General features: G+C 34.4%; 1 non-coding gene across 1 annotated transcript; it reads right to left on the reverse strand.

The window, feature by feature from the left end:
* Positions 1 to 3658: 3658 nt before the first annotated feature.
* Positions 3659 to 3766, reverse strand: LOC126026777 (U6 spliceosomal RNA). The gene has a single exon (XR_007501998.1). It is a non-coding gene; the product is annotated as a U6 spliceosomal RNA (small nuclear RNA).
* Positions 3767 to 22217: the final 18451 nt, after the last annotated feature.

The following is a 22217-nucleotide window of genomic DNA, read 5'->3' on the forward strand; positions in this document are numbered from 1 at the left end:
TTTATACATACATTTTAATACTGGACCCTTAACCACAGAACTCTTTCCCCTCTACCATTCTCTTCAGATTTCCCTGCCACATCTTTTCCTTTTCCTCACCATCATGCCTATTACACTTCCAACTGACCACAAATCCTGTCCTAGTAACCTCTGTTCTATAGAACAGTTCTTAGATTATGCTATTTTTTCCATCTGTTGTTCTTCTGTATGGGTTAATGCATATCCCACATATGAAAGAAATAATTTTTTATTTGTTCTTCTCTTTCTGATTAACTTTACTTAGTTTGATATTATCAAGATTTATCCACATAGCATAAAATTATGTAATTTTATCTTCTCGTTCAGCTGAGTATTATTCCATTGTATATACACTATGGTGTTTTTAATCAAGTTATCTAGCATCAGTATCTTTGAATTCTATCTCTCATCTCTTCTGATGGCAAATATGATAGTTGGAATAAATTTGAATACAAAAATCCTTGGTCAGTGAGTAATATAAAACAATAGATCAATGATCCCTGTTTTAGAAACACTATGTGGACATCTATGAGGTTTCAAAAGAATAACACACCATAGCATAACATAATATGGCAGTAATCTCAAAATAGTGTTCTAATAAATCTTCCCCCTTATCTAGATGACCTCTCTCTAGATGACCCCAAATAAACTCTTGCTTACAAGCTCTTAGTTCAAGTACTACTTTTGTAGTTCCTCAAGCTAAGTAAGACAATAACATGGTGACTAAAACATGTACAAGAGATAGTGTTTTGCCTGAATTCCAAAGCAGGTTAGTGTAGTGTATACAATAATGAAATAAATAAAATACATAATATTGAAAGGAGCAGCAGAGCTTTTAATCAAATTTTTTTCCTAGTGTCATATCTTGGAATAAGGGTCAGGACCAAAACTGGACAACATATAAATGATCCTTTTGACAGGTAAACAGGTCAGGAAGGTATGGTCCACTCCCAGTGTTGCTCAGGGCTTACTCCTGGTTTTCTGCCCAGGAACTATTTCTGGAAGACTGAGAGATTATATCATGTGCCAGGGATTGAACCCAGGTAGGTCTTGTGCAAGGCAACAGTCTACCCACCGTACTATTGTGCTGGCCCAAGCTCCAAATTGTTTTATGCACATTCCAATCAGAAAAATATATTACCTATTAGTATAAGACACTGGTGGAAATATTAGTTGAATTGCAAGAAGTAAACTTTTTTTTTTGTTTTGTTTTGTTTTTGGGTCACACCCGGCGGTGCTCAGGGGTTACTCCTGGCTGTCTGCTCAGAAATAGCTCTTGGCAGGCACGGGGGACCATATGGGACACCGGGATTCGAACCAACCACCTTTGGTCCTGGATCGGCTGCTTGCAAGGCAAACGCCGCTGTGCTATCTCTTCAGGCCCAAGAAGTAAACTTTTTAAGATAAAAACCTTTTAATTTATGTAAAGAAACATATCAACATATGTGATTCTTAATTTTACTTGTGAAAGGTAAACTTCTAACTCTTGAAATTATATTGCCTCATATAAATGTCTTTGCTTACCTAGAAGCCTTAGGCAAAGCCAGATTGTCAACTGTAACAAGATGATTTATGGTATAGAACCTTGGGCATGAGGCATCACTTCAACTTCTTGAAGATAAAGGTCAGCCATGTGAAAGTTAATCATGTTTGTGTGTCTGATACCCAACAAAACTCAGAAAATCAAGACTCAGGTGAACTGGCATTACAGGAAGTACTCTGATTAAAATCTCATGAAATTGTTGAGAGAAATAGTCACTATCTACATTGATTTGCATTGGTTCCTCCTAGTTTTACTTTTATAGAATTCTTCCTTTTAATTTTCCTCTATAAATTGTGGTCATAACTTAGAATGAGGTGTTTATCAGGTATTTTTTTTTTCAGTTTTGGAGGTTCTTGTAATATATTTCAACTCATAGTGATTTTGGAGATCCCCAAACTTATGGTAGGCATTAGGAGAGAATAGTCATGGGAACTGCTCAACTTTTCAGTTAACAATAATATAAAGGAACAAAGACTCATAAGGTATTGCGTATAAGGTATATACCTAGGTGCACTATCGCAGAATCAAACATAAGCACAACTTCTAGTTTTTGACTATAGGGGCATTCGAAAAATGTCCTTAACATTTTCTTAAATGGCTGGTTTAGTTAACATTCCCACCAGCAGAGAGTCAGTCTTCTTCTCCTTTTATCTGGTGATTCTTAATTTTCTTGATGTATGCCTCTCTCTGTTTTATGATGTGATATTGCATTGTTATTTTGATTTGCAAATAACTGGTAATTAATGATGTGGGCATCATTATGCCCTTTTGGCCTTTTGGCCATATGTATTTCATCTTTAAGAAACTTTCTGTTCTTTGCATTTTGTGATGGGGCTAAATAAATTTTTATTGTAAAGTTCTGGCAGTGCTTTGTATATCTTGGATATTATCTCATATTCTTTGTGACACTATTTAGTGTAGCCAGAATTGAAAAACAATCTAAGTGCCTGAGAAAATAAGAGTAGTTAATGAAACTATGGTATATCTAAATAATAATTTATCACGAAGCTGTTAGGAAAAATGAAATAATGAAATATGCTTATATGTGGATAGAAATGGAAGTACCATGCTAAGTGAAATAAATGAGAGAGAAGGGAAAAACATAGAATTATCACACTCATTTGTGAATATGTAAAAATATCTGAGAATAACACCCATTGTAAACATGGACCAGGATGACTCTCTTCTTTTCTTATGTGCTCTGCCACATTTTTTTTATCTCAATACCATGGCCTTTATATGGTGCATACCCCCCCTTTTTTTGTTTGGAATGCTGACTGGATATTTTATTTGACAGTTCTTTATGTACTATTGTGGTATTTCACCTTCTTTTTCTCCTTTGTTTCTCAAACCAAGTATGAAAGCCTCTAGAAGGACTCCACCCATTTCCACCCTTTTTTTCTTATTTTTTCTCCAGGTTATTACTTTTCTCTTCTTCAAACAAAACCATATAACTTGAACTATCTAGTCCCGCCTCCCAATTGGGGGGTGGGGGAATAAGAGAGGTACCAAGACCAAACAGGTGTAAGACTACTAAGTAGTAAGCTAGGCACAGAGGGGACCACTTACTCTAGCAGTCCTGGGGGTGAGGGAAGAGGATATAGGAAGTAGGATGGAAACGGAGGTGGAGGGAGGACAATTCAGTGATGGGAATTCCACTGATTTTATATTAATATGTACCTAAAATATTACTGTCAATGATATGTAAGCCATTATGATTAAAATAAAAATTATATTAAAAAAAGATGTGTGTGAAGGACAGAGGCTTGGAGGGGTAGTACTGTTAGGGAAGATAAGGGCCCAATTTGATAAAAGTAGATAAGAATGATCACTCTGTACAAGAACTGGGTGCTGAAAGGAAGTAAAGTGATATGCATGATACCATTTCAGTAACAGTTTTGCAAAGCACAGTGTCAAAAAGGAAAAAAGAGAAAGAGAGGAAAGAAAAGTGTCTGCCATAGGGGCAGTCTGGGGGTGGCAGGAAGAAAACTTAGGCACTGGCTGGTAAAGGAATTAAAACATTGTATGACAAACTCAGAGGTCAACGATTGTGTAACTGTCCATGTCATGGTGACTCAATTTTTTTTAACATTTTTTTTTAATATGGAACGCTTCACGAATTTGCGTATCATCCTTGCGCTGGGGCCATGCTAATCTTCTCTGTATCGCTCCAATTTTAGTATTATGTGCTGCCAAAGTGAGCACTGGCGATTCAGTTTTTTAAAAAAGAAGGATGAAAGGCAAATTTTAATAGATAACTTACAAATGCTGTAATAATTGATACAAAATCACCCCACATGCCATATCTCCAATATCAGGCGAACGAATCTGAATCAGAGTCATGCATGAAATAAACCAAATCAGGCTGAGGATGAAACACGTTTAGTCTGGCAATCTTCTACTTAGTATGGAGAGCCTGCTGCCTCCAGAACTAGCGTTTTTATTGAGTATAGAGACCACCCCAACGTGGGGCAGCTATCCTGAGCCTGTCCAGCCCAAGTTAACATGTAAGACAATCTTTGTTTTGGGTGAAAGGTGAAACCAAGTTGTAAACAAACAGATACAAAGAAACCCGGGATGACCTTTGTTTTGGGTAGAAACCAGGGATGACCTTTGTTTTGGCAGAAGGTTCAAAAAACTGGAGTTCCGCGTTTGCTTGTGGGAGATTTGCGTTCATTCTTCAGCATCACCAACTGTAGTCTCTGAGCCATGTATCTTCCTGATAGCCAACTTACTTATAGCATCACAGAAATTTCTTAAAAATGTCTGCCATGTTTCCCTTGATCTGACACAATTTAAATAATGAACGATTGAAAGAATTTCTTGTTAAATTCTCCTGAAACAACCAAAGTTGGTGCATAGTTTAATGATCACACTTTTCAAATTTGGATTCAATAACATAGCACTATTTTCCCTTTTAAATATTTAACTAAAATTAAGACTAGGGTGAAATAGGTACATTCAACTTTTAAAAAGGAGTAAATTGCAATCTAGCAACCTAAAGAAGTTTAGTTTTTATACTTCAATTTATAAAATTTAATTTGAGAATATATGAATGCGGAGGAAACCCATTAAATAATTCCCTCTGTTTCTCTAGAGCAGGTCAATACTTGCCTCTGTCTAAATTTGTGTTCTGTTGTCCATTTACATTGTTTGTCTTTTCTTGTACAAATTTATTAAAATTCCTTGCACCTATAATATTTCCCAAAATATGGTATGCATTTTACAATAAAGAGTATTTAATTAATCTTATGTTTTATACATGATCTATAAGCTCAGTTTATTATATCTCAGTACAAGACACACAAAAACGTACATATTTTTCAAATTTATTTACAGTAAGTTACACTAATTCAGGGTTATTTTTTATTTTTGTTTATTCATTTATTTATTTTGTTTTTGAGCCACACCCAGCAGAGCTCAGGTTAGTCCTGGCTCTGAACTCAGAAATAACTCCTGGCAGGCTCAGGGGACCATATGGGGTGCTGGGGATCAAACTGGGGTCATTTCCAGGTAGACCACGTATAAGGCAAATACCCTACCACTATGCTATCACTCTAGCCTTAGGGTTTTTCTTATTTTTACTTTATTTATTCTTTGGTTTTTAGGCCACATTTTGTAGTACTCAGGGAAAATTGTTTGCTCTGTGCTTAGAATGTCCTGGCAGTGCTCAGACAACGTATATAGTGCTCCATCCAATACAACTTAAAAACAGGGCTCCATCCAATACAACTTCAGGTAAGACAAGTGCCATACATCTTATTCTAACTCTTTGTTCTCCAGATTATTATCAATATATACTAAAATATACAAAATTATAGGAATGTTATATATTCATCATTGTTAATGGTTGGTTTGCAAATTCTCTATAAGTATTAAGATAGAGAATCATATAAGCTTCAATCTGAGTCAACATAAATATTCTATACCAGCTTGATAATCAACTGTATTTCTCAATAATTTCTTCTTCCTAGCATTCACACATGCATTCAATTTCCTCCCACTTGGTGTTTACTGGACTTAATATTGTCCTGATATTTAATATTAATTTGAAGTTTAGTTTGTAAAATGCAGTGACTTCTACTTTGTTCACATTAATTTTGAGGTTCTCTTTTGTTCACTTTGGAACCTCATTGCCATGTTCTGAATTATCCTGTGGAGAAGCCTTACTAAGGTTTCATTATACTAGGTTTGACTTACCAGGCAACACTGTAAGTACCTAACAGTTCAATAACATGAAAGGAACAGAATCCTGCCAACAGCCAAATGAGTTTGGAAGTGGATCCACCCTCCAATTTAACATTGACTATAATTTCTTCCTTATGAGAAATTTATAACCAAAGGATCTAAGTAAGCATGACTTACAGAAACTGTGAGACAAAATATTTAATCACTAGATTGATCATTTAGGTTGTGACAAGAGATATGTTGTGAATCTATTCTTAAATACCATAGTCTTTCTTTTGTGGTTATGTGGTTGTTTTAATTTAAACTTTCTGTACCATGATATCATCAAATTTGTAAATATTTGTAAGACTTTATAAGAATACCACTACCAGGGGGAGAGAAAAAAATACTACTATCTGTTTTACAAAATTATTGTGAAAATATAAAAGAAAAAAATAAAAGGACAATAGCAACAACTCAATACAAATTGATATCAGACAACAATGTGGAAATAGGTTCTAAAATAATGTATATTGGGGGCCGGGCGGTGGCGCTAGAGGTAAGGTGCCTGCCTTGCCTGCGCTAGCCTAGAATGGACCACGGTTCGATCCCCCGGCGTCCCATATGGTGCTCCAAGCCAGGAGCGACTTCTGAGCGCATAGCCAGGAGTAACCCCTGAGCGTCACCGAGTGTGCCCCCCCCAAAAAATAATAATGTATATTGGGGCCAAAGTGAGAGGACAGCAGGTAGGGTGTTTGACTTGCATGCAGATGATCCATGTTTATCCCTAAGGTATCATATTTCCCCAATAATCACCTAAAAAATTCCAGATTATAGAGCCAGGACAAATTCCTAAGCATCACTGGTTATGGCCCTAAAGCAAAACAAAAACAAAACATACTTAATTCAGTGCCATTATATGTTTTAAAATCATTTTATGGTATATAATATTACAACATTAACAAGGTGCACATTGTTACCTGCTAGAACAGGTAGATGTTCTGCTAGAACATTTTAATCTTGTATGACTGAATATTTATACTAGTCAAATAAGTCCCCATGGAACTATAGAAATGACCCCTGAAAGTATAGTCTTTCATTCTAACACTGATGACAAAAAGCAAATGCTGGCCCACAGTAAATGAAATGAAATGTTATTTAAGGACACAATTTCATCATAAATCCTTTTGCTTAAGTCACAGTTTCCAAGAGCTTATCCAGCAACATGAAGTGACAGCTACTAACAGAGAGATTGAAGCCTTCCAACATCAAACTGAGTCTCTTTTTTGGTGATGGCATCTGATCTTTCATTGATTCATATATATATATATTAATTAATTATTTTTATTTTAAATTTATCTATTTATTTATTGCCAGTGGTTACAAGATTCATCATACATTTATTGTTGCTATTTTTACAGATAAAATTGTTTATAATTGAGTTAAAATGATACAATGTACAACAATATTCACCCGTGTGCATTTTCTGCCACCAATGTCCCAATTTCCCTCTCACTCTCCCTGATGCCTTTTCCCCTTTCTGTCTCTGGGCATACATTTTCTTCTCTCTCTCTCTCTCTCTCTCTCTCTCTCTCTCTCTCTCTCTCTCTCTCTCTCTCTCTCTCTGTCCCTCTCTCTCTCTGTCCCTCTCTCTCTCTGTCCCTCTCTCTCTCTCACTCTCTCTCTGTAGCTCTGTCTCTCTCTATCTCTTCCTCTCTCTTCCCTTTTTCCCCTTTTAGACAGTTTGGTTTGCAGTAGAGTGCACATTTTCTGTCACCAATGTCCCCAGTTACCCTCCCACTTGCCTCGGGGACAGGAACTTTTCTCTCCCTCTCTCTCCTCTCTCTCTCTCTCTTTCTCTTTTTCTCTCCTATTTTGACACTATGATTTACACCACTGTTAATAAAGGGGTACCATGCATATCACTTTAACTTCTTTCAGCACCCAGTTTTTGTCCAGAGTGATCAGTTCCAACTGGCACCGTGGACCATTCACCACCTTCATTGCATTCATCACCTTTATGTCAAGCTTCCACAATTAATGAAACTTTTGGGGAAAAAGACTGCAGATCTGCATCTGATTTGACACCAAAATATTTAAAGTATAATTAAAAATTTATGATACAATAAAAAGAATAGGTGACTAAGCTTAAGAGAACTGTTATATAGGATATTTTCAATATAATTCAAATTCAGAAGTTCTAGATTTCCAGAAAACCTCCCGACTGGGTTTTAAGAGAACATGATTGGCAGGCAACTCTTGTCTGAGTAATTTGTATTCTCTTTTCAGCCAACTGCAATAACATCAAATTGAAGTGATAAGGATACTGTTAAATTTGCTTTAATTAATGTCAGGTCCCTTAGTAATAAATCACCATTAATTCTTGAGTTCCTTTTTTTTTTTTTGGAAATGGCCAAGTCATTTTGGCTGTTACTGAAATTTGGCTGGGAAAGTCTCTCACTTGTGGAGGCCTGACTGATCAATCATTTTCTTCTCTGATCTTAGTATTTCAAGGTGAAACTTTATTGGATTTAAATGTATGCAACATTATTCTCATTTTATTAACTAGAATCCCATTGAATCCTGTTAACAATAATTAGTCATTTAGATAGACTTTTATCTGTTAGAAGAATTCACTGCTATATTTTTCACCATTTTATAAACAATTTAAGCTTATTTATTTTTTTTAAGTTTATGTAGTTACTGTGATTTGCAGTTTTACAATACCATCAATAGAAGGTATTTTATTTATCTGTACAGTGTTCCAACACAGCACTTTCAAATTCCTCCTCCAGTCGCAGCATCCTCAAACCACTTACTTTTAGATTCGCCCTTTAGTGACTATATTTTTGTTGTTGGGGGCTACTCTTAGGAGTGCTCAAGGCTTACACCTAAATCTATGTTCAGAGAATATTCCTGGATGGTACTCAGGTGACCAAAATGGAACCAACAGGAACCAAACTGGAACCAACTTAGCTTAACCATGAGCAAAACAACCCCCCCCTACTAAAATCCCATAGGCTAATGCTAATCTTAATAGTGAAGTGTTGAGAAGTTTTTGTTGTCTTTTAAGTTTCCTTTGATATTTCTTGAAAATCTGTTTTCAAGGCTATGAAATAAGCTGTTTCTTTTTCTTCTGTAAATTTTTGTATAATTCCTTCAAATCTGAATGATAATTTAGTTAGAATATTTTTGGTAGGGTTCTCATTTCAGTGTGTGTGTGTGTGTGTGTGTGTGTGTGAAATATATTTCACGATTCACTTTTAACCTGAATATTCTCACTTAGAAGGCCTGCTGTAAATCTTATTTGAGTTTGATTATGTATGTATTATTTTTATAATTCTCTGTTTCAATATTCTGTCTCTGTCCTTGGGGTTTTTGGGGGAGCCTTTGTTGAAAGCCTTCAGGCCTCTTATATCTGGGTGCATGCAAAACCAACTCTAGGAATATTTTTGTTTGTTTGTTTGCTTTTGATTTTAGTCTTGGAACCACACCAAGAGGTACTCAGGGTCCACTTCTGCCTCTAGATTCAGCAATTATTCTGGGAACTGTTTGTGGGACCATATGTAGTATTAAGGATCAAAGTCAGGTCTGCTGAATGCAATTCAAGTGCCTGACCTACTTCCCCAATTCTTCTAAGAAGTTCTTAGTTACAATTTCTGTTATCAGTAGTTTCTTGTCAAATTTTCCTTCCTGTTCATAAGGGACTCTGATAATCTTATTTTGTTTCTCATGAATTCATCCCATAGTTCTTTGGTATGGTATTTATTTTCTTTTTATTCTTTTTTATTTCATATTTTTTCTAAACAATTTCTGCATTTTTTCTTAGACTCACTAATTTTTTGGTCAGCTTCTGTTACTTTAATGCTGATGCTGTCTACTTAATTTTGAATTTAACTTGCCATGCTCTTTAATTTTGTCATTTCTGATTAGAGTTTTCTCATTTATAATCTCACTTTATTGTGCTTTACTGCTATCTGTTTTGTTATCCTTTCTTTTTTTCTTCCAGGCCACACCCATTTGATGCTCAGGGGTTACTCCTGGCTAAGCGCTCAGAAATTGCCCCTGGCTTGGGGGGACCATATGGGACACCGGGGGGGGGGGGATTGAACCCCAGTCCTTCCTTGGCTAGCACTTGCAAGGCAGACACCTTACCTCTAGCGCCACCTCGCTGGCCCGTATTATCTTTCTTTGAGTTCACTATACATCCACATAATGATGCTTTAATGGTAATTAGTTGAGACTTTACAGAATTGGTTGTTACTGATAGAACTTCCTTGATACTATTCTCCCTTTGTTATTCTCCCTTGTTAGTAGGTCTCTATAGGACTTTGCCTGTTATTCCCTGCAGCAATATCTTTGTAGTTAGCTCCTATTGGAGTTCTCTAAAGGATTTGGCTGAAATCTCTAAAGGATTTTGCTCTTTGTATACCTCATCAATCATTACACCTTGACAGGAGGCATAAGTGTTCAGTGTAAAGTGTAGTTAATAGTTCTGCCGATGCAATTCAAATTATTAGCAACAATAAATAGAATTATGGATATGGATGTAGGCCTGAAAATTCAAATGATCTATTAGAGAACTGCAATGTAAATATGGATATGGAGAGATAACAGAGGCCAGTGTGGATACTGCTGAAATCAGGGCAGTTATTTCTTTAAATTTTTACTGCCATGTGATAGATAAAATTCTGATAAAAGAAAATATTATGGTTTATACATGATATTTTATATAGTTATGTCTCTCATTTAATTATAGGTAATCATATGTTAAATCATATGTTAAATTTATGAGAAACCAAATAAGACATTGTTGATTAATCTGTCAATTTATATTAATGTTATATCAAACAATATTCAGTTATTTGCATGATATGAATGATATGAACTCTGCATTTTTTTTATAAAATTTGTAATTGCACTTGTCATTTAGATTCTCCAAAAATATTGATTTGGGATTACAAGAAAATGCTGCTTTCCTAGAGTTAATTATATTCTCATTCAATTATTATGCTAAGAAATTACATTGGGAAATTATTCAACCAATTGGGTCAATTGTGTGGTAGAAGAGGGTTGTGAAAAAGAGAGGGTTAAAAGTTAGAAGCCTATATAGAAAGAGGACGTATACACCTCAACCCAGGCCCTTTCCCTGGTCTGTATTGTGAATTGGGGAACCAAAAAAAAAAAAAAGTTAGGGGCCGGGCGATGGCGCTAGAGGTAAGGTGCCTGCCTTTCCTGCGCTAGCCTTGGACGGACCGCAGTTCGATCCCCTGGTGTCCCATATGGTCCCCCAAGCCAGGAGCAACTTCTGAGCACATAGCCAGGAGTAACCCCTGAGCGTTACCGGGTGTGGCCCAAAAACCAAAAAAAAAAAAAAAGTTAGAAGCCTAACATAGACAATTCAGACTGACCAGAACACAATTTGCTAAACTTCACTTACACATATATTAATTCACAAACTGGTATATGGTGAAATTAGAGATTTTTATTACTTTATATGTTAATATCTTATGTTATAATTAATGTTTATATATAATAAATTTTTAATAAAATTGTTTATTTTATAGAAAATTTCAGTTCCAAAGTATGGATATAAAATTTCGTTGGTCATTTTTTTTATTAACACAAGCATATGAAGGAAGTTTTGAAAGAAGAATCATATCAGTGAAAACAGAAAAGATGGTCAGATTTTATTTTGTTAATTTAACAAATATTTCTCTTTCTATTTCTCTTTTCTTTCAATAAGTTCATTTCTCCTTGTTCTTCTCATGATATAGTTTCTTTGAAGTTTTGATTCTAGAAGCCGAAGAAGTTCAGTGGATAGCGCACTTGCCTTCCATGTGACTGAGCTGGGTTAGGTCCGTGACATACCATATGATCTCCTGAGCACCGCCAGGAATAATTCTTGAGTGTAGAACCAGGAATAACTCCTGAGCAATGTCAGGTGTTAAACTAGAACAAAAACAAAAAAGTAAAAACAAAAAATAATGTTGATTTTATTCACTAAACTTTGGTTTTCAAACCTTATTTATATCCGTCAAAAAGTACATCTATTCTAATGTCTTCTTATACTTGAGTGATTGACTATATTAATCTAAGCAATAATTTTTCAGGATATAAATGGAAACAATTAAAAGAAAAAAACAGAATTATGTAGTGTGTGTGGATTTGCCTCATTTAAAGTACCTTCTCCTTTCTCATTGGTGAATAAGGAATTTACACATAGGATGAGGGTTTCCAAACACATAGAACCCAACATGACAATAATTTATGTTTAATATATACATACTGTTTGGCCACCAATTAGTGCTATAAGAGGATTGTATATGGTTTGGGGGCCACACCTGACAATGCTTAGGGATTGGTCCTGGCTCTGCACTGAAAATTACTCCTGATGGTGTTTAGGGTGGAGGTGAAGGGCTATGGGATACTGGGGACAAAATCTGACTTGGTTACAATTAAAGCAAGTGTCCTACTCCTGTACTATCTATCTATCTATCTATCTATCTATCTATCTATCTATCTATCTATCTATCTATCTATCTATCTATCTATCTATCTATCTATCTATCTATCTATCTATATCTCTTGGCCCTGCTTTTCATAGTTATATGTAATTGGATTTATTTAAATAATTTTTACTGTGGAATCAGCTATTTATTCAGGTATACAAAAAAATATGCCTGCCCCTCTCAATTAAGATTATTTGATTATGGGAACTTATTTAGTGATTTATGCTGAATAAGAAAATTTTTATTTAAGGCATTTGATTTTACCTGACTTTAGCAGATGTCAAACAGTGAATAATATTAAAACATAATTTAAGTTTTTATATTCCATGAAATAAATATTTTTCATAAATTGATGAAAAACAAGTATGAGTAATTTCTATCCAGAAAATATAGACTGATTTCTTAGAATTGTATATATGATAGACAATATAGAAAATTTATTTTATTTTGTTCAGAAGGTAAACAAATTTTTAATTCTTTCAAGTCTAAACTTATTATCATTAAAATATCCAAGACTAATGAAAATATTACCTAATTGAATAGATTTCAATCATATGTAATCTTTTTGGTTTAAATTTCCAGAGTTTAATTTTTTGTTCTATGGTCTTTATCCTGTACAGTCTAATTTCTTTCTGCATCATATACAACTGAACTTGGCTTTTCTAAGTGTTTATTTCCTTGGCTTTCACAGTGCAGATTTATTTTTATGATTTTAAGGTTGCTCAGCATTTTTGTACATAAAAATGGTTTTAAATGGCAATTCAATAGGTTGATTCATATGTAGTATGCACATAAATTAGAACATACTTTTAATGAGAAGAAATTGTTTAGGATTTTAATATCAGGGGTGAACTTAATGTAATTGAAATGTTACTTATTTTTTAAAAATTGCTGTTGCAAGGTGTAATAATTGATGATAATAAATATATTTAAATTGGACATATCATTCCAGTTTGACTGAAACTTACTTAGAATTGAAGTACTACATCCTAGAAAAGTTTTCAGTCCCAGAAAACGAGGATAGTTGGTTGTCTAGCACTATTACTAGTGTATAATTTATTTCAATAGGTCATAAATAAAGGGGTACAGATTTGAAGCATTCTAAAATATTTTTGATTGGATATCCAGTAGGTGGTTAATAAATACCTAGTTACAAAAAAAAAATAAGAATATATCCTCTTGTTCTGGTTATTTTTAACTAAAAAAATCTACCTATTACTAGAAGTGCATCATAAACAATTAGAAGCAACTATTTGAGTCTTGTGAGATGTTTGTTCTCTGGAATGAGGATATAACAAGAAAAGTATGTTTGAACCAATTGTAAAAGAATGGTGTTAGAAAAAAATAAATCTGAATCAGATTGGAGATACTGAGGAAAAGTAGAAGTTAATATAGGAAAGATACTAATTTATCCTGTGAGTCAAAGTATCTCTATGACTTACCAAAACGTGTGCAATTATCAGCCTAATGGGGATTCCACGTGATTACTCTCCTAGAATGATAGCAGTAGCTTTAGGTAACACCTGCTTTAGGAAATCTGAGGCTGTCTGCTACAGTTTTTCCAGCAGAGGGCGATAGAGTACCTACACAAACGAGAATTCACACTCGTTGGAATGGTGATCTGTAAGAACCTGATTCTGGAAGTATTGAAAATTAACAACTATAGAAATATTTCATGCAAAAAAGAACTGTGTTCACCCGACAAAACTAAGATATAAATTTACACAAGTCATGGTTAGCCAAGGAACATATTCATTTGCTCAAAAATGTATGAAGTCCCAGAATTTCTATTCAACATAAAAACATTCCAGTAACCTCTGTTTCTGAAGACCTGGTACCACATAGTTTATGTAAGAAAAACCCAAACCAAGAAAAAATTATGTACTTATAGATAATCTCAGTTTTCTAATCCTAATGTTAATAATAGTGTGACATATTATCAAGAATTTCGATGTTTTCCAAATATTTACTTATTTAAAGCATATTAACTTAAGATAGGAAGAATTCTGCTTTCTATTATTTCATAAGAAAAATATCTATTATACAAATTAGTTCATTCATTTACAGACTCATCATTTATTCACTTTTCTAGGGTACTACCAATTGCATATCACATATTAGCTGATACATTATATTTATCATTAATTATGATCATGTTTTAAAAGACATTTTGTCCATCGTTAATATCATTTTACTATGAATAAACCTAATAACGTGATGTGTCCTCAAATGTTAAATTGCCTGCACATATTGATTCAGAACTAAAAAAAAAATAGATAAGTGTTCTTTCTCATAGAGCAGGAAAAATTCTTTATGAAATGTTTTTTATAAATAGGGCTAGATATTTTTTAAAGAATTTTTTTTAAATACAACATAAAGCATATTTAAAAAAAGAAGTTAGTGATGAAATTAGGGGCAACTTACACTCACCAATGATACTGAATTCCCTTTGCTGAGAATGAGAAAGCAGAAGAGGTCTCTAGGGCAGTGTTGAACATGCCCCAAGAACTATGGCACCGCTAGCTGCTTTTCTGGACTTCGATTTTTTTTTTAGGTAGTGACAGCTGTTTGATTTCTCCCAGTGAGCCCCCAAATAATTTTCTACCCTACAGCAAAATCTGCTTCATCACGAAGAAAGGTAAACTTAACATTTATCTTCTAATCAAGTTGTGCAAGATTCCACCATAAAATAAATTCCCAGGAAGCCCCTTTTTCCATACTTGGAATTTACATGGAAAATCCACAGCAGAATAGTTCATAGACTTTCTTAAAAATCATGTGGTGCTGGGGCCGGGCGGTGGCGCTGGAGGTAAGGTGCCTGCCTTCCCTGCGCTAGCCTAGGAGACGGACCGCGGTTCGATCCCCCGGCGTCCCACATGGTCCCCCAAGCCAGGAGCGACTTCTGAGCGCATAGCCAGGAGTAACCCCTGAGCGTTACCGGGTGTGGCCCAAAAACCAAAAAAAAAAAAAAAAAAAAAAAATCATGTGGTGCAACTTTCATAAAGAACAGCTGGAAGAACTTGACTTTTAGAAAGAAATGTTGATGTTTATGTCGTTTGGATTTTACTCTGAACCACAAAACAAATAATATCGAAACACTTTTATAATTCTGAGACTATAGTAACAACCCACCAACATTCTGTGAAAATAACTGCACCTGAAATTAGAAAGTACTAGATTTACCCTCTAGAGTATTTTAAAACACATAATTTTCATGTATATGTCTAATACCCAGAATCAGCCAAGTTATAACTAAAATGAATTATTTCTTTCCTGAAATTTTTTTCTATTTATGAATAATTAAGGATAACAATATACTCTAGACCCTGATTTTGACCCTGATTCTTCCATTGTCATGATTTGGATTTTCATGATTAGTTGACTTGCCCTGTGATCTCTTTTTATGTTGATTGACCTCAGTGGGGTCACTTTCTTAAATAAAGACAGATGTGCTAATTGGAAACATTTTTATTTCTTTGTAACCATTAGATTTCAGATTTTTAAAACATGGCCTTTTCCAGTTGAATGTCTCCAGCTTGTATTTCTTTTTTTTTTTCTTTATTTAAACATCTTGATTACAAATATGATTGTGATTAGGTTTCAGTCATGTAAAGAACACCCCCTTCACCAGTGCAACATTCCCACCACCAGTGTCCCAAATCTCCCTCCATCCCATCCCACCCCACCTGTACTCCAGACAGGCTTTCCAGTTCCCTCATTCATTCACATGATTATGGTAGTTCTCTGTGTAGTTATGAGTGTTCTGGCAGACCTGATACCATAAGGTATTTCTTTTCTTATTTGATAATAGACAATTCTGAAATGTGTCTCTAGAAATGTGCAGCTGATCTGTTTCTAAAGCTATGCATATCTAAGCATATCTATGCATGTGTAATTTGTTTTCATCTCAACTACAGTAACCCCTTATAGCTAGAATTAGGCACCCCTCATATGTTTGGATCAAAGCTAACTAAAATTATTATCAGTGTTTAACAAATTGTGTTCTAGTTATTCATTTACTGATCTTATTCTATATGATTGTGTAAGCTCCATTTATGTAACAGGTATGTTTGCACTCATGTCTTCATATGTACAGTATTTATTGAGGACTACCATTTGCTAGCTATATTAAACTCCTATGTTGATTTACAATTTATAACTTGGTTCCACCCAAAATAAAGATCATCCCAGGTTATTTTGTATCTGTTTGTTTACAACTTGATTTTACCCAAAACAGTAATTTTCCTACTTAGCATGTAGCAAGCAAGCTAGCTTAGGATAGGCCTTCGTCCTTACTTCTCTGCCTCAGGGATAGTCTCTGTACTCAATATAAACTTCAGTCTGGCAGATAGCTCTCTCTTTCAGCTTGATGAGACAGATTGATACTTGACCATGAGTATTTCGCTCTCAGTTTTGTTTGGATTATTTCCTGCTCCAGACTCACTTTCCCTGGGTGGAAATATGGTGTTTGAGGCCATTATACTCATATGCACATAGATCAAAGTAACCATTTTCCAAAGTTTGGGCATATAGCTCTCTAACAGAGCACTTGTAAATATAAGCCCTGGGTTTAATTCTCAGTGTGAAAAACTCCCCCCACCTCTCAGAAAAAAGTAATTCAAAGTACACATTTTTCTTATGCTAATTATATAATCATTAACTTTACATTCTAATGACTAGCAAGATTAATCAAATAATCAAAAATATAAAATATATAAACAAAATGTGATGAGAAAAGAAATGGTGCATTATACTATATATTCTCTGACAGTGGAGCAAGTGATTGGAGAATTTTCTGAGAAATAAACTTTTAGCTTAATGAGAGTAAATAAGTTATTAAAGGAATAAGTGGGAAAATAGTATTCTAGGCTACAAAACCTAAAAATTTAAGGCATAGGATAACTCTGAGAAGTAAAAACTATTTTGGTTGGATCACAGAGAAAAGCCAAATTAAAGAGATAAATAGAAAATAATTTATGGTTCTGGGAAATTATTGTCATTGGTGTGAGTTTCCAGAACAAGTGGTTAGCAGTAGAATTTTGTTATATATATATGTATATATATATACATATACATATACATATACATATACATATACATACATACATACATACATACATACACACACACACAGCCACACATGGTGGTGTCAGGGCTTACTCCTAGCTTTGCACTCTTGGATCATTTCTATAGATACTCAGTGAACCATAGATGTTGTCTAAGATGGAACAAAATCAATAGCATTGATGGCAAATGCCCTATCAGTTATACTATTGCTCTAACCCTGAATTTTAAGTAAGAAAAACATATGGTCCAGTTGTGAAGTTTCTCTACTTCCAACATGGGGAATAAATTGGATGAAATCTACAGGGATTTATTAAGGTAGCTTCTATGACATCCTAGGTGAAAAGATCCTCGTGTTTGGACTGGGTTCTTGGATATCACACGATTATGGTGGGATATGATGGGAAACTTGGTCCCATCAAAAAGTTCATCAAAATGAAGACATCTACTAGAAGAATGATGGATATGATTTATAAAAGCCCCCTCTCGGTGCTCCACTTCACACCATATCTCCAGAAACTGCCATATGCTTAAAAGCTTGATATATATTTATTTGAAGAAACACAAAGGACAGGAAGACAGAAATGGATAACCTGAATAATAGGTTAGTGGAAAGAAAAAAAATCCCTGGAGCAATCTTTATCTCCACTTAAAATCCAACAATTCTTTTTGAGACTGTTGATAGAAAAATAACCTTTTAATTGAATACAAAAATTGATACATAATTCATGTATTAACCATAAGTATAACTGGGTAGAAGACTATACTTAGATCTGCTATGAAAAAATAGAACACTGAAAAAGAGAACACTGCTCCTGTAATAATATCTGCCTTTAATCTGTATAGCAGAAAATATTGAGGCATCACCATTTGACTTCTTTTATTCATCACATTACAACTATTAGTGTTGAAAATTATTTTCCCTTTCTTTTTTTTTTTAATTTTTTATTTGTAATTATGAGAACAAGGATGCAAAGAAAGAGGACAAGGTAAAGTTACAGTGGAAGGACAATACATAACATAATTCTCAGAAGTCCCCTTGCTGATATCCCAACTTTGAAATTTCATCCAAAGAACATTATTCCCTTTCTTTTTTAAAATAGTTTTTCCCTGTTTACCTACTTTATGCCTCATGTTTATGTCCTATACAATGTATAACACACATGTTTTATAATATTTTTTATTTTAAATAAAATTTCCACTACTAAGAAAATGAACACAAACAAAGCAAACATGACAATTCAGTCTATATCTATATTGAAATCCTTTTACTACATTTTCTGTTGCATTTACTCTTTTTTTGTTGTTGGTGGTGGTGGTGCGAGAGTTGGTCACACTGGCCCATGCTCAGAGACTTATGAGAATTGAGGGATCAAAATGGTGTGGAGGAATGAGTTTAGGGTGTTTTCCTGCAAGTAAAATTTGCTACCCACTGTATTATCTCTCTGGCCTTACATTTACTGTTAATAGTTTTAGTAGCAAATGGTAGTTTTTTTTTTTTTCATGATGAAAGGAGAAATTGTGAGAGATTCAAAGACACTTGAACTTGTATTGCTTTTTGAAAGCACAATTTAGAACTGAGATCATAGTCAGTTCCAGATCCATACTCCACAACTGACCACCTTTTCTGAAGTTCTTTTATCTGCCTCCATAAATATTTTCAATCCATCTATAATAGAATCTAACTCCTCTTTTTACAGAGTATAGACACTCAGGTCTACATCATGGTGACCTTAAGCTTCTCCTATGAGTGCTGAATTTTTTCTTTCATTTTTGAATTTAAATAATTTCTAAAAATTTAAACATGTATGTGATTCCATAAAGTCTTAGGTTCAGCCACCTGAACTTCTGAGTACATTTTATTAGCATAACTAACAGATAGAGTTAATTCCCTCTGTCATTAAAAGGTATAATTAATTGCTCCCACGTTCCCAAGTGCAAGAAGACTATGCAGAAGTATTCAAAGCTAATCCTCATCAGTCCCTAGATACCAAAACTGAACAGGAAATCCCAGGAGAGACCATTAAGCTCTTGGAAGATTTCATTTGCCCCAGTACAAAAATGTTAAAAGCCAAGTGATGAAATTCATGAAAAGAATATAACACCATCCTGCTTTTACTTGGGATGTATTCTACTTCACTGTTCCAAAGAAGAAGAATGAATAGCTATTGGAATAAGAAACATTAAAAAATATATGGTAAAAGACAAGAAAAATTTTGAGGTTTTTGTGCTTATTCTAGATTAACTACTTTTTGATATAGAAAGAAAAATAAGAATTTATTGCCTTTGTAATTAGGCTGAATCATGTGTAGAGTTCCTATCAAATATAAAATGAAGTGAAGGGAAGACTACTTAGTTGCTCCTATGAATCTTCTCTTCTAGTTTCATAGCACAAAATTTGAAGGATAAAGATGACTTTAACAAAGAGACTAGTTCATTTGAGAATGTCAGATTATATTATCCAATAGTTGCTTTAGAGAACTCAGTAGACTTTACATGAACAGAAAATAGATCTTTTCTGTGTTTATCAACTAAGATTTAGTACTTGGTTCCAGAGCACAATCTGGTCTGTACTGATAATGCAATGACTTTAAGGACATTTTTTATTTGTTTAATTAAATTAATTTATTTATTTTTGGTTTTGGGGTCATACCCGGCAGCGTTCAGGGGTTACTCCTGGCTCTACACTCATAAATAGCTTTTGGCAGGCTCAGGGGACCATATGGGATGCCAGAATTCAAACCATCATCCTTCTGCATGCCAGGCAAATGCCCTACCTCCATGCTATCTCTCCAGTCTCTATTTATTTTATTTTTTATATCTCTAGTTAAGCACCTTGATTACAGACATGATTGTACTTGGGTTTCAGTCATATAAAGAGGACCACCATTCACCCATGCAACATTCCCATCACCAGTGTCCCCCATTTCCCACTTCCACCCCAACCACCTGTATTGAGACAGGCATTCTACTTCTCTCACTATTAACATTGTCATGATAGTTGTTAGTGTAGTTATTTCTTTAACTGCACTCACCAAGCACACTTTGTGATGAGTTTCATACCCTGGGCTGGTCCTTTTAGCCCTCATCTCTGTTGTCTATGGGCATTGTTACAATAATGTCTTTAATTTTTCTTAAAAAACCATCAATGAGTGAGGCTATTCTGTCTATCTGACTCTCGTTGAATTATTTAATTGAGCATAATACATTCCATATACATTCATGTAAAGGAAAATTTCATGACTTCATCTCTATCAGCTTCATAATATTCCATTGGGTATATGTGCCACAGTTTCTTTAGCCATTTATCTGTTAAAGGGCATCTTAGTTGTTCCAGAACCTAGTAGTTGTAATAGTGCTACAATAAATATAGGTGTGAAAAAGGCATTTTTATATTGTGTTTTAAAATAAAGTGCAACAGTACAACAGACTTGCATGTTTGTGTCTACTAGTAACAAAGTATGAGATATTAAAATAAATAATGATGACTACTATATATTCCTTTAATCATGGCTTGATTTTATCTAAGTAAATATGGGTTTGGAATGAATTACTATTGATGTATGTGGCTGAGTTTAGATGCAGCACTAGAAAAATATATAAATTTAAGATGCTTTCCATTCTCACTTCCTCATACCTTCCTCATACCTATATTCTTTGCATCGCTATTTACAAAATATTTTAATATTTTATTTTACTCTAGAATGTGTAGCTTTATCTCACTTTAATTTTTTTTTTTTTTTTGGTTTTTTGGCCACACCCGTTTGATGCTCAGGGGTTACTCCTGGCTAAGCGCTCAGAAATTGCCGCTGGCTTGGGGGGACCATATGGGACGCTGGGGGATCGAACCGTGGTCCTGATCCTTGGCTAGCGCTTGCAAGGCAGACACCTTACCTCTAGCGCCTCCTCGCCAGCCCCTATCTCACTTTAATTTTTAACCAGAATTATCCTGGAAACTAAAATTATGCAGAAAATCTTTCTGTATACCAACTATATATTTCAATCATATATTTTATTGGCCAAGGATCTATTTAAATACATATTTTTCAGTTAAGTTTTCTACCTTTTATATTTTTATGGTATTCCTGATATTCTATATGTTATATTTCAAATATAATTGCCTCCCAGATATGTATTTATTGAAACAGTTTTAAAAAACTTTTATTTGCCAGCTGTACTGAGGCCTTACTCTTGGTTTTAGGGGTCTTATGGGTCATGCCTGGAGTTACTTAAGGATAATAATGTAGTGTCAGGATTAGTTCCTTGATTTGGCTCTGGCAAATCAAGTGTTTTTACTTTTGTATTATCTCTTCAACCTGTAAATAGTTTTTTAATAAGATGAACTTAGGTGAAAGGATGGTCTGAAAAGTGAGAATACTAAAGAGAAGAGATAGTCTGAAAAACTGGAAAAAAACCAAAACATTGTTTTCCTCCTGTGTTTCTGGAACTTGACAGTACGGTAACAATACCCAGAGACAATAGAGATGAGGGCTGGAAAGACCAACTTATGATATGAAGCTTACCACAAAGAGTGGTGAGTGTAGTGGGAGAAATAACTACACAAACAACTATCATGACATTGTTTATAAGTGAGAGAAGTAGAATGCCTGTCTCAAAAACAGGCAAGGGATGAGGGAGGAGGAAGATGGGTGCACTGGTGAATGAGTGTGTTGTTGTTGTTGTTTTTATAACTGAAACCCAACTACAAACTTGTTTGTAATCATGGTGCTTAAAATATTATTAAATTTTTTTAATGTGCTTTTGGCCATTTGTATTTCTTCTTTGAAAAGTGTTTGTTCAATTCTTCTCCCCATTTTTTGATGGTTTAGATGTTTTTTCTTGTAAAGTTCCATCAATGCATTGTATATTTTGGATATTAATCCCTTATCTGATGGGTATTGGTGAATAGTTTC

This window comes from Suncus etruscus, chromosome 13 (genome assembly GCF_024139225.1).
Source record: "Suncus etruscus isolate mSunEtr1 chromosome 13, mSunEtr1.pri.cur, whole genome shotgun sequence".
In the NCBI taxonomy this organism is placed as follows: domain Eukaryota; kingdom Metazoa; phylum Chordata; class Mammalia; order Eulipotyphla; family Soricidae; genus Suncus; species Suncus etruscus.